This window comes from Miniopterus natalensis, chromosome 7, assembly GCF_054644295.1.
Source record: "Miniopterus natalensis isolate mMinNat1 chromosome 7, mMinNat1.hap1, whole genome shotgun sequence".
Taxonomy (NCBI): Eukaryota; Metazoa; Chordata; class Mammalia; order Chiroptera; family Miniopteridae; genus Miniopterus; species Miniopterus natalensis.
In genome coordinates this window covers 47,931,856-47,948,019 of record NC_142087.1, presented here as the reverse complement: position 1 = coordinate 47,948,019, position 16,164 = coordinate 47,931,856, and the positions used below count along the sequence as shown (strand labels likewise).

The 16,164-nt window shown below is 38.1% G+C and overlaps 1 long non-coding RNA gene across 1 annotated transcript; it reads right to left on the bottom strand.

Annotated features, from left to right (window-relative positions):
* Positions 1-2,021: 2,021 nt before the first annotated feature.
* LOC107524201 (uncharacterized) lies at positions 2,022-16,023 on the bottom strand. The gene is made up of 3 exons (XR_001601945.2): positions 15,728-16,023; positions 11,982-12,067; positions 2,022-2,110 (listed from the first exon to the last, which is right to left on the bottom strand). It is a non-coding gene; the product is annotated as an uncharacterized LOC107524201 (long non-coding RNA).
* Between the last annotated feature and the right edge of the window lie 141 nt (positions 16,024-16,164).

Sequence of the window (16,164 nt, the reverse complement as noted above, 5' to 3'; positions counted from 1 at the left end):
ATAGAAAAATGTTAAATCAAAACTTGTGTACAAAGGTGAATCCATAAGTATAAATATTTTTCTATGTATTATGAAGGATGCAAACAAACGTAAATTTACAATAAAGGAAGAATTAAGTAACAAAATTAAATAATAGAAAATTAAAAATAGAGAAATATATTCAAGTATTTTAAAAATAGAATAAAGCAAATGTCTAATAAAGTTATTAGCAAATATCAAATAAAATTATCAGTGATAAACATATCTCACAGTAAATATAATTTATAAAATCACAAATAAATCTTAGAAATAGAACTTGATGCCACATTTAAAAAATCATCACATAGGATTTTTTCAGAAATGCAAAAAGTCAGTATTACATAATTTATTATAATACATTCAATTATTAGATCAATTAAGAAAATCATAATTACCATAATTTTTGAGCAAGGCATAGAAAAATTCAAGAATTACAATTACTGAAAACATGTTGAGCAAAGAATATGCCATAGACATGATTAAGAAATAGTCACTATCATGCTTTTCTAATGTTTAAACCCAAGGGAGACTGGGTTTAAATGTGGGGGTGTGGAGGAGGTGAACAATGATGTCTACCATCCTTATCAGAAGGCTTTGGGCAATGTTAGAAGACATGACGCAGAGCTAAGAGATATCAGTACAAGACATAAAGAACAGTGATTCACTTTTTAAAAATCCAAAATGGCATCCCATGGAAAATGTATACAATTATTTTACTACAAGAGAAAATACAAAAACAATAGCATGCTCTTATGTAGGAAAGAGCAAATGTGGAAATAAAAGTATATAAAGAAATTTTACTCATTGTTGCAACAAAAATATAAAATTCCAAGGTTCTATTTTAATAAACACACATTTAACATATGAAGAACATTACAATATTTTTGAGAGATATAAAGGACTTATATGGGAAGGCTAAGTATTTTACAGATTATTCATTATGATCAAATTAATTGTTGGTTAATGCTCTTCAAATAAAAATCAAATGTGATTTGGAATAATTTAACAAAATAATACTAAACTTTTCCTGGAAAAATAATCAGGTGATAATAACAAAGAATTTTTTTTTTTAAACAGAACATTAAGAGGAAGAGGTAAGTCTTCTGATATAGTAAATGTATTACAAAGTTGTAACAATTAAAGTAGGGTGGATCTGCTGCAAACACAGAAAGACCCTGATTGATGACAAAAGAAAAGATATCCCAAATGAATCAGTAAATATCCTTAAGACATTAGGCTAGTAATTAATGGTGGGGTTGGAGGCAGAATTTAATCTTCGCACTCTTCATCACTAAAAATCTCTGGTAGACATGTAGCCTGTATGAGAATTAAACCTTTGCTAACTTAAGCCACTGAGTTTTAGGGAGTGTTTGTTAGCCCAGCATAATTTAACCTATCCAAACGAATAGTCATGCTCCAAGATATAAATTTTCCAGTAAAGTTTAATGTTGACTCATACTATAAGCATAAATATGAAATTACTTATTTTAGGTACCAAGGGGCTTCAGTGTCTTATGGAACTAGGGTGCAAAGTCCTATGCTGCCAGTAGGTGTCATGATCTACATAATGCAATGAAGGCTAAAATGCCTGGGTTTAAGATTGAGTTGGGTGCCACAGATATAAAAGTAAGGTAAGTGTTCCTATTGGCCAGGAGGTAACTCCAAGTAATTATATATATATATTTTTTAAAATTAGGTCTTTTTTTCATCAATTTTAAAATATGTACAATTATAAAATTTTGTGCATTGGTTCCTTCAATGCAGAAATTTTTAAAAAATTATATTTAGTGTCAATGTTTGATTGTCACACTGAACTTGATAATTGATACAAGATTATTGAAGCCATTGTTAAATCAGTTAAGTAATTCATGCAAGGTATTTTAAAACTTTTGTACTTGTACAATACCCCCTTCACAATAGTTTCTATTACAAATACCAGCCAGAAATTCGTTACTCTCCTTCAAACAGTGCCTCAGAGGAAAACCTTGGAAACCTACCAAAGATTTCTGGTGGCCTTACTTGTCCTTTAGTCTTCTTTGTTCCATGTATGTTCATATTTGTGCCAAACACTTGTCAAGTAGCCAGTTTCAGTCTGCTACAACAAATAAAAAACAATAATGGTGGAAACAAAATGAATAGTTAACATTCTGAATGGTGTCCATAATAAACAGCTGTGAAACTGAATTATGAAAGTAGACTGTACCCTGGAGGCATATTCTGGATGCGAATATACCCTTCTATTTTACAAAATTAGATGCAGTCCTTGGGAAAACTTCCTAAAGACCACTGCTTTACACCAATTATCATCAGCTATCTCTCTCAGAAGGCACAGTAGCTGAGTTGTTCCTTCTCAAATACATGTTTTCCTTTTAACCCAATGTGTTTGTCTGCAGGCCTGTTGGTGTTATGTGGTGATAGATGCCACAGAAACATTTGTTTTTTGGACTAATTGGATGGCTTCAGTTTTCAGAGATGTCAGCTTGACAATTTTTACAAGTTTTAAGTTCAAGTGAAATAAAATTTCTGGAATTAAAGTTCTACACCAGAAAAACTAGACAATAATTAGCTTTAAAGTTTTGAAGAGTTGATACTAAATTATGAGCACAGCTTAGTGGCACCTCTTAAAAAGCAGGGCCACCCACACCACACCCCTTTCAGGATCAGACATTTAAATAAAGACAGAAAAAGTCAAAATGCGGATAACTCAGTATCTTTCTGTTCTTTTTTCCCCACCTACTTCCTCACTACTTTTTTTTCTTGATTGCTTGTCTTTAGGACACTGTAAACTGACTCAGAATAAATACAGGCTTTTTAGCATCAGTCACAGAGAGTTAACAAATTATATTACCTACGAGATTTGAATCAAAGTTGAAGAAATGTTTAGTGATGAAGACTGGTTAGGAGCAAATATTTTTAAACAAAAATAGAAGCTGGGAAAATGGTAACTGAAGGTACAAAATACTTTTATGTTCAAAATTTTGCATAAAGATTTAAGAATTTGATTTCTGGAAAAAAAATGTTCATTATGATATTGGTTGTTTAATATAAATGCACTGTTTTGGAAGATCACACTTGTTTTTTACTCTTTGAGAGTGAAGATTTATTATTTATTTATTTATTTATTTATTTATTTATTTATTTATTATTTAAATATGTCTTTAATGACTTCAGAGAGAGGAAGGGAGAAGGAGAGAGAGATATAAAAACATTAGGGATGAAAGAGTCATTGGTCGGCTGCCTCCTGCACGCCCCCAACTGGGGAGCGAGCCCACAATCCGGGCACATGCCAGGACTGGGAATCGAACCACGATCTTCTGGATCCTAGGTCGATGCTCAACCGCTGAGCCAGGCCCGGCCGGGCAAGAGTGAATATTTTTTTAAATGCAAAACCTTTTTAAAATAATAATTTTGAAAAACTAAAAATAGAAAACACATTTTTTACTTTAATTTTGATAATAATCTGATTTTGCTATATTGATTATAAGAGGTATTATCCATAACCTGACCTGCATGATTTGCAGAGGAAAGCAAAGGAATTTCTTAAAGGCATACAGCATGCAAACAACAGAATTGATTCTTAAAAACAAAAAATGAAGAAAAAGAGGTACCTCGTGGGTTGCTGATTATCCAGGGGAACGGCTAACACTGTGTGTGTGTGTGTGTGTGTGTGTGTGTGTGTGTGTGTGTGTGTGTGTGTGTGTGTGTGTGTGTGTGTGTGTGTGTTGGGGCGAGGGGGGGAGTTGATTTCTAGAGCTAGGATTTAAAACTAAATTTAATCAAAGTCATGTCTTTAAGATTTTAGCCAGGGTCTCGGGTTAACTTTTCTAGGCCCTGCTGAGCAAACTGAAGAAAGTCCTGCTTATTCAGATCCCAGGCACCTGCGTTCCTTCAGGCAGGAACTACATGAACCCATCATCTATTCATTGCTAGCTTGTGCCAGGCTCACGGAGTACGAACGTCTCACTGGAGCCTTCAAGTGCCCGTGCTCCTGCTCACCATGGTTCTCCCTCCTGCCAGCCTTTCAGTTGTCCCATTCTTTCTTTTCCATAAACTCTCCAGCCTGTGCAGAGCTGCTCTCCAGTCTGCCTGTCCTCTGGAGAGCTAAGGGTAAAAGAACGAGATTTGCAGCATTGGTCTTGTACTTTGTTCTCACTCTCAAGTTCTCCAATTTGGACATAATCTTTTCAAAATTCACCACTTTTTTTTTTTTTAAGTATTTCCTTTATAATGAAAAAGAGGTGTTATCCTCCCATATGTTAATAAATTTGTTGTTGATTAAGTGGTAACCTACCTAATTGTACTGAAAGGTAAACTAGATATTCTAAGCAGGAATGGTACATTCCTGGAACTGATTATCTGGAAATAAAACTACTGGTGAAATGGTAAATGACTGTGTGCATCTGTTAAATGGGTGTTAATATCCCTTTCAACTACACGCTTGAAAATCTTCTTGTATAAAATCTTATAAATTCTTATAAGGTAAGGTGATGGCATATTGTTGGATAACAAGATGAAACCAAAGGTCCTTATGACTTTGATTAAATTTAGTTTTAAATCCTAGCTCTAGAGTATCACTCTGTCTATAGTATGTTCATATATACCACTCAGAGACCTAGCTGTTCCCCAGGATAATCAGCAACCCCTGAAACAGCAGAAGACTCTAGTCTGAACCTGACTAATGGTCACACAGTTCAGATCTCTGACAGGCTGAAGATAACATCTTGACCTAAATTATGTTTCAGTTCCTGAGCCCTAAGTTGAAACAACGGCCCAGCTACTTTCCAATGAGATCCATACCAGTGGACACTGGAAAAGACCTCAGGACTGTCCTCAAAGCCTGAAGAAATGATTTATCACCCTTTCCTCACCTCTGACCAATCAGGTCTCAGCACAACCCAACCCCATAACCCATGATGCTTTGTGATTGTTGTCCTGTATAATCTGTAACCTATACTCCATGAAGGAGTAGAGTCTTCAGAGCATTATTAGCTCCCTGAATCTATATTGGCCAATTCAATATTAAACTATTTTTTTTTCCATACTGAAAAGTCCTGCTCCTGCATGTCTTTGGGCCAGTGCCTGTAGGCGGTGACCCAAGGAAAAACATTAGGGTTCCAGTAGCAATTTTTGGTGCCCAACATGGGGTGGTCTCTGCCTGTGGGTCTGCTAGCTGCTAGCCCAGGTGGGCTCTCTAGGCCCTCTCCTAGCAGCTGCTGGGACCCATCTGGTCTGGAGGTGGGAACTGAAACAAGCTTCTTGTGTGCAGTAGGAGAAACCCAAAAGTTTCTCTTTGGTTTTGTTTTGGAGATGTCTACCGGAGAGTAACCTTTTGGATGATGATCCCAAAGACACCCCCATATTACTTTTGTTGGGTGCTTGAGGTACTAATTTAACTTGGTTTAGGGCTCCCCCTATTGGTTGTATTAGGGAGGTTACAATTAGCAACTAAGATTGACTACTAAAACTGTTATTTGTGGAGTCTCTGTTTAGTCTCCTGGGAAGGGGCGGGGGCCATTACAACTGCATTTCAGCAGACTTTGAAGGAAGTTTAACCGCACCTAAGTCAAGGCACCGGTCTGCCTCATCTCCACCATATTAAGTGGACCTGGTGTTCGCTCCCCGTCGCCCCTCGCCCCCAGGGGATACTACTCAAAGTCAGAGCCTAGTGGGAAGTTTGGGCCACCCAGCCCTCCCGCTTCTTATCTGTAGTATCTGACTTGTCGAGTTGTCATGGACAGACTTTACAATATAAGGCTTGAGAAATACATTTTTTGAAAGAATCGAGGACAGTAGTTTTCTCTTAAATAGGTTGGTAGACTCTGAATGAATAGTTAGGCATGAAACTAAGAGAGACTAAGGAAGTGGTAGAAGGTCTGTGGAAAGTCATTATGAGAAAAGGTATTGTCTTGGGGAACCTTATGTCTAACTTGGCCCCACAATGCAGCCCCGCTGGGATGCAACTTGCAAAACTGGGCCAAGTTCAACTGTGAACCAATGAAGAGAAAGAGAATGCTTGTCCTTTGCCAGGTGGCATGGCCACAATGTAATTTAAGATCAGGTGAACACTGACCAGAAAATGGGTCCTTAAATTATACTACCATCATGCAAGATGAGTTATTTTGTAAAAGAGAGGAAAAATGGGATGAAATCCCCTATGCAGAAGCATTTACATTTTTATATCAGAATAAGTGTGTTCAAAGGAAATGTAAAATTATAAAAACAGGTAGGCTGGGTAGGCCAATTCTGCGCGAGATCCTGAGAATGAAGACTCATTCTTACTGCAGCTTAAGGACCTACAGTTGCCACTGCTCCACCACATTATGGTGGGAATGCAGCCACAGCTCCTCTCAGAACCTCCGCAGTAAAGGGGGGTCTACTGGACCTGGGAATGGTCTCCCCCCCACACCCAAAGGTGAACTAAATTTGGTCAGGAGGTTCCTCCAATCCAGCCAGGGCAATTCCCATTGAGACAAGCACCAAGAAGAGGACTTGATGCCCTTGATCATAGGCAGGAATGATCTGGATGAACACTCCCTTTATGACTTGAGACCTTTTTACTTGGAGAATAATATGCCTGGATTCCTAGTGCTTACTTTCAGGATGGAACTTTTAAACTAAACTGAATGCCAAAATAACCTTTGTCCTTGACCATATGGCCACTAAGGTGCCACCAGATAAAGTTTGTGCCTTGCAGGCAGCTTTACTGACCTCAATCTAGGGAGAAATTCCAGGTAGGGATCCCTATCGAGATCCTAAAAGAAAAGTAACTCCAGAGGCCAGGGCATAGAGCAAAGACTGCCCCCCAATCTAAGGACAATTGTGGGCAGGGGCAACTGTCCCCCACCTAAAATTCTAAAAGAACAAGCTAAGAGGGGAATCCAAACATTGGTGGCAGCATTCTTAGAATCCCAGTTTATTCAGCCTTGTCATTTACTATATAACACACTCATCTTACTGGTGCAGAAATTAGGCATTAATGAATACCTGTTTGTCCAGGACTAGTGAAATTGAGGGTCCTTATGACTTCGATTAAATTTAGTTTTAACTCTTAGCTCTGGAAATCATATCGCTTTCTCTATATTCACACCCTCAGAGACCTAGCCTTTCTCCGGATAACCAGCCACCCCTGAGGCAGCAGAAGACAGAAGCCTGGACCTGACTAATGGTGAAACGAAATAGACCACCGACGAGCTAAAGGTAACATTTCGACCTGTTACCTTTCAGTTCCTGAGCCCTAAGGTAGAACAAGCTCCTGGCTACTTTCCAATGAGACCAGACAGAAGGATGCCTGAAAAGTCCTGAAGACCTAAAGAAATGAGTTTTCACCCTTTCCTCACAAACAACCCATCAGCTCTCAGCAAGGCCCAGAACCCCCTAACCCACCATATTTTGTGAAGTTGCCCTATATAAGCTGTAACCTATATGCAACTGGGGAGTCGTGTCTTTAGAACGTTAGCTCCCAGTCTCTGTATTGACCAATTCAATATTAAACTTTTTTCCCCCCTATATTGCAAACTGCTGCTTATGCATTTCTTTGGGCCAAGAGGAGCAGGCAGGTGGACCCAGAAAAACAACACTGGAGTACTGATAATGAAGATGACAAAATTCAACCTCATAAGTCTTCAAATAAATAATAGAAGGCTCATACTAAGTGAAAGTGAAGAGCAATTAAATATTCAATCTCAACAGCAGGAGTGTTAGTCAGTAAGGTATTTATGACCTTCCCCACCAGGAACTTGTCATAATATTTAGAGCAAGTTTTAGACTTATTGATTCACATACATTTATAAGGTACACTCCTCCAATGAAAGACAGGGTTTTTTTTTTTAGGACATTTTAGCACACACATACAGTATTTTAACCCACCCCAACATTGTTTTAACATTATTTCTGTGAATGACTTATAAATTCACATGTAGCTGTGGATAAACAGGATTGCTCAATGGATTCTAGGAACTAACCTCAAAGAAAGCATTTTGGCTCTGGAGACTTGCTTCCGTTTGACGGTAAAACAGGGATGGCAGCAATCAGATGGTCATTTGACTGTCTCTGAGAAGGTGATCAGAGCAGACTATCCTGACTGGCACATAGCACCCTCATCAGAGAGCCCATAACTCCTTCCTTCCCTCTCTCCAGTTTCCTTTGTTATGCCTTTCCCTTCCTTGCTCATAAAAAAACCCTGCCTGCTCTGAAATCTTAAGGTGGTCTTTGCAACGTTAGTCCATCATCTTCTTAGGCTTCCAGCTCTTGAGTAAACTGACTTTCCTCGTACCAGCTCTTGCCTCTGGATCATTGGCTTTTCAGTCGGCAGGGTTTGATATCAGAATAACATCATCATTAAAAAAACACAAAACGTTGAAGATAATTATATATATTAAATATATCTTTATTGATTTTAGAGAGAGGGAAGGAGAGGGAGAGAGAGAGCTAGAAACATCAAAGATGAGAGAGTCATTGATCGCCTGCAGCCCACAACCCGGGCATGTGCCCTGACCGGGAATCGAACCCTGATCGCCTGGATCCTAGGTCGATGCTCAACCGCTGAGCCACGCCCGGCCGGGCGAAAATAATTATATTAAATGTGTTAGTTACTGAGGTATTTCTACCTCATCTATGCCAAATTTCAGGTTTGGATTACCCATGTTGTAAATTGATATTTCATTATTGTCTATTGGAAATGAATCTATCCATGTTATACCAATAAGTACTTCATCCTGGAACTGTTTTAGCTTGTGTGAATGCAAGTGAACACATTAAGGTGAATACCTGTTTGTCCAGGACTAGTGAAACTGAGGGTCCTTAGTTTTGGTTTGTTTCAATATAATGTGACTAAAGCCTTCAAAATGGGTTTAATAACTGCTATTATATTATGTTGAGAATAGAGCATTTAAAAAATTTTTTAAAAATAGCTAAAAACTATAGGGGTGAAGAATAAGATATGGGTCTAGGTAGTTTGGGAAGGGGATACTCTGTCTGATAGAAGGTGAATAATGGGTGGGTGTCCTCATTAGCTTCATGAAGGGCTGGGTTACAAAGGGAGCTCCAAGGTGGTGCTGCGAGCATAGGCCTCGGTTGAGACTGATGCGTATCTCATCCTTGGCAAGGGAAGGATGACCAACTCCGATGGAGATGAAGTAGCAGCAGTCAACAAAACAGAGGCAAAAACCGGAGTTCCAGAAAATGAGGAAAAAATAAAGAAGTCTACATATACCTTCTTCAGCTAAAGCTTAGACTCTCTCATTAACATACGGATAGTGCCTATTTTTTACTTACTATGAACTAGAAAGAGCCATTTTACATCATTTTCGCCTTCACAAAAATAATTTAAGAGGGGAAATTTTGAAGTATAAATAGATTTTTAATATTTGTTGAGGAAACAGTTTGACAGCTGAGAATAGCAGCACACATGCCCACCAGCAAGCATCTCAGAGTGAAGCTTTCTCACTGTCAATGACTTGCTCTTCTCACAAGATGTGTAACTATCTGGGAGAGGACAGACTGAGCTGCCCTCGATGGACCCTTACTTATCAGTTGCCCTGTTGTGTGGACCTTCCTATCTGTCCTGGATGCTGAAAGGCTGTCATCCCCACGCTCTCGTCCAAATTCCATGTCATGTTTGTTTATTTTTTTTCTGGCATGACTCACTCCTGATACTGAGCGAATATTTATTGAGCAATTGCTAGGATTATGACCTTGCCCATATTGCGTAGTTTGGCCATAGCACACTTTCTATCTACATCATGAGCCCCTTCTCTCTTTAGAGAGCACAAATCTCAAATGGGTTAGTCCTTCCCTTCTCTGATGTCTAGTGGTGTTCATTTGTCCCTACCTCTGCTTGTCCCTTCCCTCGTTGTCCTAATAACCAGACTCCTTAAAGTTCTCTTTCCTCAATCGGAAACATCCTGTGTCCTAGTGAGCCTTAGAGAGCTTGAAATTTCACATGGCTTGGATAAATTAGTTTTAGAATGCAAATGCATGTTTATTATTGGCTGTCATAACAACTTTAGAAGTGAGAATATTATCATCTCCTCCAAACCTTTCTCAAGGATGACTCAAAATAATAGACTTCCTCAAAAGATAATGCTTATTTGTGATTATCACTCAGCTTTTTTGAGTTATGTAAAGAATGAATCACAGTGACATACATTATAAATTCTGTAATAAATGAGTCTAACCTTGATTTTTTTTTACATTCACTGTCAAAAGGAAAACTACAACTATATCATTCCAGATAGTACTGCAATGTAAGGACTCATCTATGAATTACATATGAATAATTATGGTGCTTACAGTGATTATTTAACTGCATATAATTCTCTCAAATATCTATGCATAAACATGGAAAGATAAACGTGTTACTTTAAAATTTTGTGGATAGGCTTCGGCTGGGTAACTCAGCTGGTTAGAGCATTGTCCTGACGTGCCAAGGTTAAGAGTTCAATCTCTGATCAGGGCACATACAAGAAGCAACAATGAATGTATCAATAAGTGAAAAAACAAATCGATGTTTCTCTCTGTCTCTCTCCCTCTCTCTCTCTAGAATTGATAAAATATTTTTTAAAAGACTACATGTCTCATTTATTTAAAAAATCTGTGGATAAGTGAAAAAAAAAGAGAAAAAGATTTAATAAGCACATAGTGGCTTTTTTGGTTGTGCCACATCATTAAAGTGTGACTTAACTTTGGGAGCCAAATAATTATTCCTCTTGTGATAGCTGAATCCATAGCCTTAAAGAATTCCATGTTTTTATCTAGAATTTCTCTCTAAAGAACTAAAGAGGCTTTACGGACATTATTTTCTTAGTCATCTTAGCATTTCTGTGAGGAAAGTGGAATTATTTCTGTTCTGTTGTGAGAAAACGTGTAAAGAAATTAAGCGGTGTGTTTAAGATTATTCAGCCAGCCATAGACCTGGGAAGAGAACACTGGTATCCTGAGCCTAAGAAATACTTTATCAACTGCCTTGATTTTCACTGGAGGGAAAGGCACAGACAGGCAGCATCAGTTCAGACACTAGTCATGTTTTACTATCCTCCAAATACTGACAGCTGTATTTCAGAACTATCCAGAAGGCAGATCTTTGCTTTTAAAAGGACATGAGGACAAAAGTTTGGCACAACCAAAGGTTAACAAAGTCTTCAGTATTTGTTTTATCTCCTGAAGAGGCATTTATCTTGAGAAATAGGCCTTCTGACTTTTAAGTAATCCCAAGTGATGCTCTTACCCCGTAAATACCCATTCCCCTGCTGCAGAAGGTAGATTTCTTGAATATCATGAAAATCTTATTTTCTCTGATACAGCTGATCTTGGAGCAGGAGTCAGGAAATCACTATGAAAACTTGACTCTGGGAACCCATACTTAGAAGTGGTTTGAGAAATGGTTCACAAGAGAAAGATTCCAAGTAAAATGAGCTTTAGTCATGTCATGCTATTATTAATGTATGAGATAACTCCAAAAATGAATTAGCTTTCTTATATATGAACTCAGTACATTAAAACTGAATATCTTGTTTCCAATTAATACTTTCATATTCTCAGGTTTGTTTTTATGCATCTTATAAAGCCACCAAATTTTTATTACTTGTGTCAGTCTGTAGATTATTTACTCAGCCATTATTATCTACATTAGTTATGTTGTGTTGTTCTGCAAAATTTAAGCCTCCCAAGTAAAACTCTGATTAAAAGCTCTGAGTTTTTTATTTTGTGTGGGGGGTGTTTTTTGTTTTGTTTTGTTTTTTAATTGCAGACAGAACTAGAAAGGGTGAGAGGAGCAGTTACTGAGATTCTTGAGTACTCTGCTCCAAATTCTCAATGGAAATAAGCATATTTAATACACATATAAATAAAGTGCTAAGCCCCTACTGTAGTCCACTATGTCTATCAGGCTTTCTTAAGAAATACTGGCATATTTTCCACATTTTGAAGACAAGAAAAAAGACCATTAGAATTGTTCAGAAACTCACCCTTGATTCACACTTAACCATATGTACTTCAGGTTAATCACTTGGTTATATTTTCCATGAAAATGTTGAGTTTGATTTTTCAAACACTAAAAGAAAATGAAAGAAAACAGGTAAATAACATTTCCAAACAAGAGTAGATTTTAAAAAGAAGGCCAGGTTTTTCTTCTTGTATTGGAACTGACCAAGACTTCTCTGGTTGAGTACCAGTTGAATGCCTGGCTGTGTTTAACAGCCAGGTTGTACCAAAGATATGGATCTTGAAATGACCTTATCACACTAAATATGGCGAGATGATCACACTGAGAAAGGGACATGAGAACTGAGACCAGCAGAAAGAAAAGTTAGTTCTCCAATCTCACATGCGCAGTAGCCCTTATCTGCTGTTCCGCTTTCTGAAGTTTTAGTCACCCGTGGTCAACCTTGGTCTGATAATATTAAACGGAAAATTCCAGAAATAAACAATTCACCAGTTTTAAATTGTGACCTGCTCTGAGTAGTGTAAAAAAATCTTAAGCTTCCCTGCTCTGTCCTGCCAGAGAAGTGACTCATGCACATATCCAGGCTGCATAGGCTCTCTGCCCATTAGTCAATTAGTAGCCAGATTGTTTATCAGACTGGTTATCAGAGAGATAGACAGAGACAGGCCACATTCCTAGAACTTTTATTATAATATACTGTTATAATTGTTCTCTTATTATTAGTGATTGTTAATCTCTTATTGTACCTAATTTATAAACTGAACTTTACCACAGGTATGTGTGTATAGGAAAAAATATAGCATATACAGGGTTTCAGACTAAGTTTTCAGGCATCTACTGAGGGTTTTGAAATGCCTCCCCAACAGATAAGGGAGGACAATGTATTTTGAAGAACAAAACATTTGAGAGAAATAGTGGACAGATCCTCAATATCATTAAATTTTCTTTTTCTTTCTCTTAAATCTCCCTCTTATTCCATATACATTTGACCCTTGAACAACTTGGGGTTCAAGGGCATGACTCCTGCATAGTCAAAAATCCACGTATAACTTTGGGTTCTACAGTTGGCCATTTGGATCCTCAGATTCAACCAAACACAGATCCAAACAGTATTTTCCATCCAGTAGGGGATCCACAGTTGGGAAAGTGTGGTTTGGAATGCAAAAATATTGTTTCCAATCTTCCGTTGGTTGCATTCACAGATGTGAAAACCCGCATATAGGAAGGACCGACTGTATTTATTGAAAAAAGTTAATGTATAAGTACACTTCTGCAGTTTAAACTTGTGTTGTTCAAGAGTCAGCTGTAGTTGAATTATCTAAAGTTAAAAGGGACTCCCTAGATTCACATAAAGAGCTTAGGTAAAGAGCCTAGGTAGAGAGCCTGTGTCTTATTGAGGGCCCAACTTGCCAGCTAGTAGCCTTGTGTACCTCTTTAAGCTCAGTGTTCCTGTAAAATGATGGGGTTGCATGGGCCATCTTTAAGTTTCATTTAGAAAATTTCATAACTCTGTGAAAGGTATATTACCCAGGGACCCTCAGCTTTAATACACTTAAGCTAATTGGGGGCAAATCTTGCAATGTGAGGGATACTTCTCAAGGGAGAATGGACAATCTTAGCTTGTCCTGGAGCAGAAGAAGGTCTTCATTCAATATATGGGAAGGACACTTAGCTAAGTGTCAGAAATAAGGACAAGTGTGGTACCTGTCTTGGAGCTGCGTGTTGGGGTCGTGGGGGGCATGGTTCTGCTGCGGATAGACTACTGCTGGTTGGCATTTGTTTCCAAAGTGAGGACCCTTTTATGCAAACACTCATATAATGTATTTGTACACTTAGAATCTCCTGTTTGAGAAAATTCACCAGAATAAAAAGTTAGTATGATCTTACTTTGAAATGAATGTGTAAAAATGAATCCTCATGGCATTATATACATATGAAAACTGGCTATATGTGCAGTAGATATCATTTATTCAGGCTGCCCACAATGCTTGGTGCACATATTTATTTGTAGTGAATCAGCAGCAGTCCATAGGTCAGAAATCAAGGGATTAGACTGACTTTCAGTGTATGAGTCCAGCCTTAGTTTTGATTTTTCTTGTCTTACCCCGCTCCCTCCACCACCTGGCTGTTTCAATCACTGCCAAGCCCCTTGAAGCCCTGGAGCTCTGAAGGCTGATGGAAAGTTAGTCTTCAGACTGGTGATGCTTTGAGCAGAGGTAGAAAATCCGAGTTTGCTCACCGTTTGCCCAGAGAAATGAATGGCCTCATTAGATTACCTTAAGTATGCTGCAATGGAGGTAAAGCTGTGTTGGGTGCCAAGGTCAACACCAAATCTACTTTATTAACATCAAATGAATGCACTATGTCTCCAGTAACATGATTTTAGACTAGGCTATTCCTTCTTCTGATAAAAGGCTGATTAGCAAACTTTGGTTGACCATGTGATCAGGATCAGGTTAAACTCAGGCAAGATTCCAAAGAAATTCACAACCATTGAAGAGTGAAAAGCATGCAATTGGACCAAAAAAAAAAAAAAAAAGCAAGTGCTTACTTATCTGTGTGTTAAAAAAAACTATTGGAATTAGAGAATTAGTTGACTGACAGGCATTGCAAAGCAGATTTTGAAGTTATAAGAGTTTAATTTGCCCAGGCAGGTATAGGTCAGTGGTTGAGCATCCACCCATGAACCAAGAGGTCAGGGTTCCATTCCCTGTCAGGGGTCAGGGAACCTGCTGGGCTGTGGGCTCCATCCCCAGTAGGGGGCATGCAGAAGGCAGCTGATCAGTGATTCTCATTATTGATGTTTCTATCTCTCCGTTTCCCTTCTTCTCTCTGAGATCAATTAAAAAATATTTGAAAAAAGAGTTTAAGTTATTATGGGCATGATGTTCAAAGTTTTAAGCCTAATACTAACAAGTAATAGTTATTCATGCTGGAAGCTAGCTGTTCTACCTTTAAATTAATCAGAATGGCAATAAATATCAATGGCTACTGCTGGGAGTGGTGAGAATGTTAAGGCCTCAGGTCCAGGATCACAGCTGAACTCTTAGGCATGGAGATGGGATCTATAAATTCTATTTTGTAGTATAATAAACATTATCCCCATGTTGCCACTGGATGTTTTACTATTATGCATGACTCCTTGAAAATGGAACTTATAAATATCTTACTGCAAGGAGAACTTTTATGCAGATTAGTAATTGTGTGACAATAATATCTAGCAAAGAAGGGCGAAAAAGAGAAAGAACAAGCCAAGCCCTTGGTCTTTAAATTTAATTAACATAACCTTCCTTATTCTTCTGAGAAGAAAAGCCAGGGAAATTTTTTTGTGTTTCATTAAGAAATGGCCTATAATATTGTTTTAATTAAAATTGAATGTTTCCCCATGAATATTAAAATTTTAAAAGCCTACCCAGTAATAGTATATTATTAAAAGCTGCATCACCTACGTCAAAGAAATTAGTACTTGATTCTTAGAGATTCATCAAGTTCTTAAATGATCAGTATCCTGAAACTCAAATTCAAATAATAATATTTCGGTTATAGAAAGCCAAAGAGTCGTTTATAAACTGCAACGAATTTCGACGACCTCCAAAGTATTAAAACGCTTAGATAAAACCGGTATTTTTATTTACCTGTAAAACTTGGGGAAAAATTTATTCTCTCTCAAAAAGCAATTGCTCTGTCACCCTCCCCTGCATTCCCCAAAAGTCTGTGACCTAAACTTGTAAAGTCTCTCACTTTTTGTGTTCCACTCCAAGTTCTCGCCTTAAAGGAAGAAGTAAAAATCCTTTACTTGGTGCGAACTCTGCATCAGTCGTCTTGTCTTTCAGATAATCCAATTTTCACGCCAAGCTCTGGCTTTTAGGTTCCTTCTTTCTTTTTCTTTTTTTCCCCCCATTTGTTGTTGGGGTTGATGTAGGAAGGTCGTCAAAATCGCTGGAACTGTTTGCTAAAAAATACGAACTGTACCACTAAAGAGTAGAAATATAAAACGGGAGATTTCCAATAAAATAACACTCTCAAACTCTCAGGGGGAACAGAAGAAAAAACAGGAACACTAGAACTTTGTTCCCGCAAAGCCTCCAAGGTGGGAGAGGTGCGGGCCTCCGCCCTGTCCGCCGCAGGTGGCTCGTGGCAAGGGTCTCAGACAATGGCCAGAATGTGCTCTGCCTGCTTTGCCAGTTTGTGTGTCTGCCCCGGCG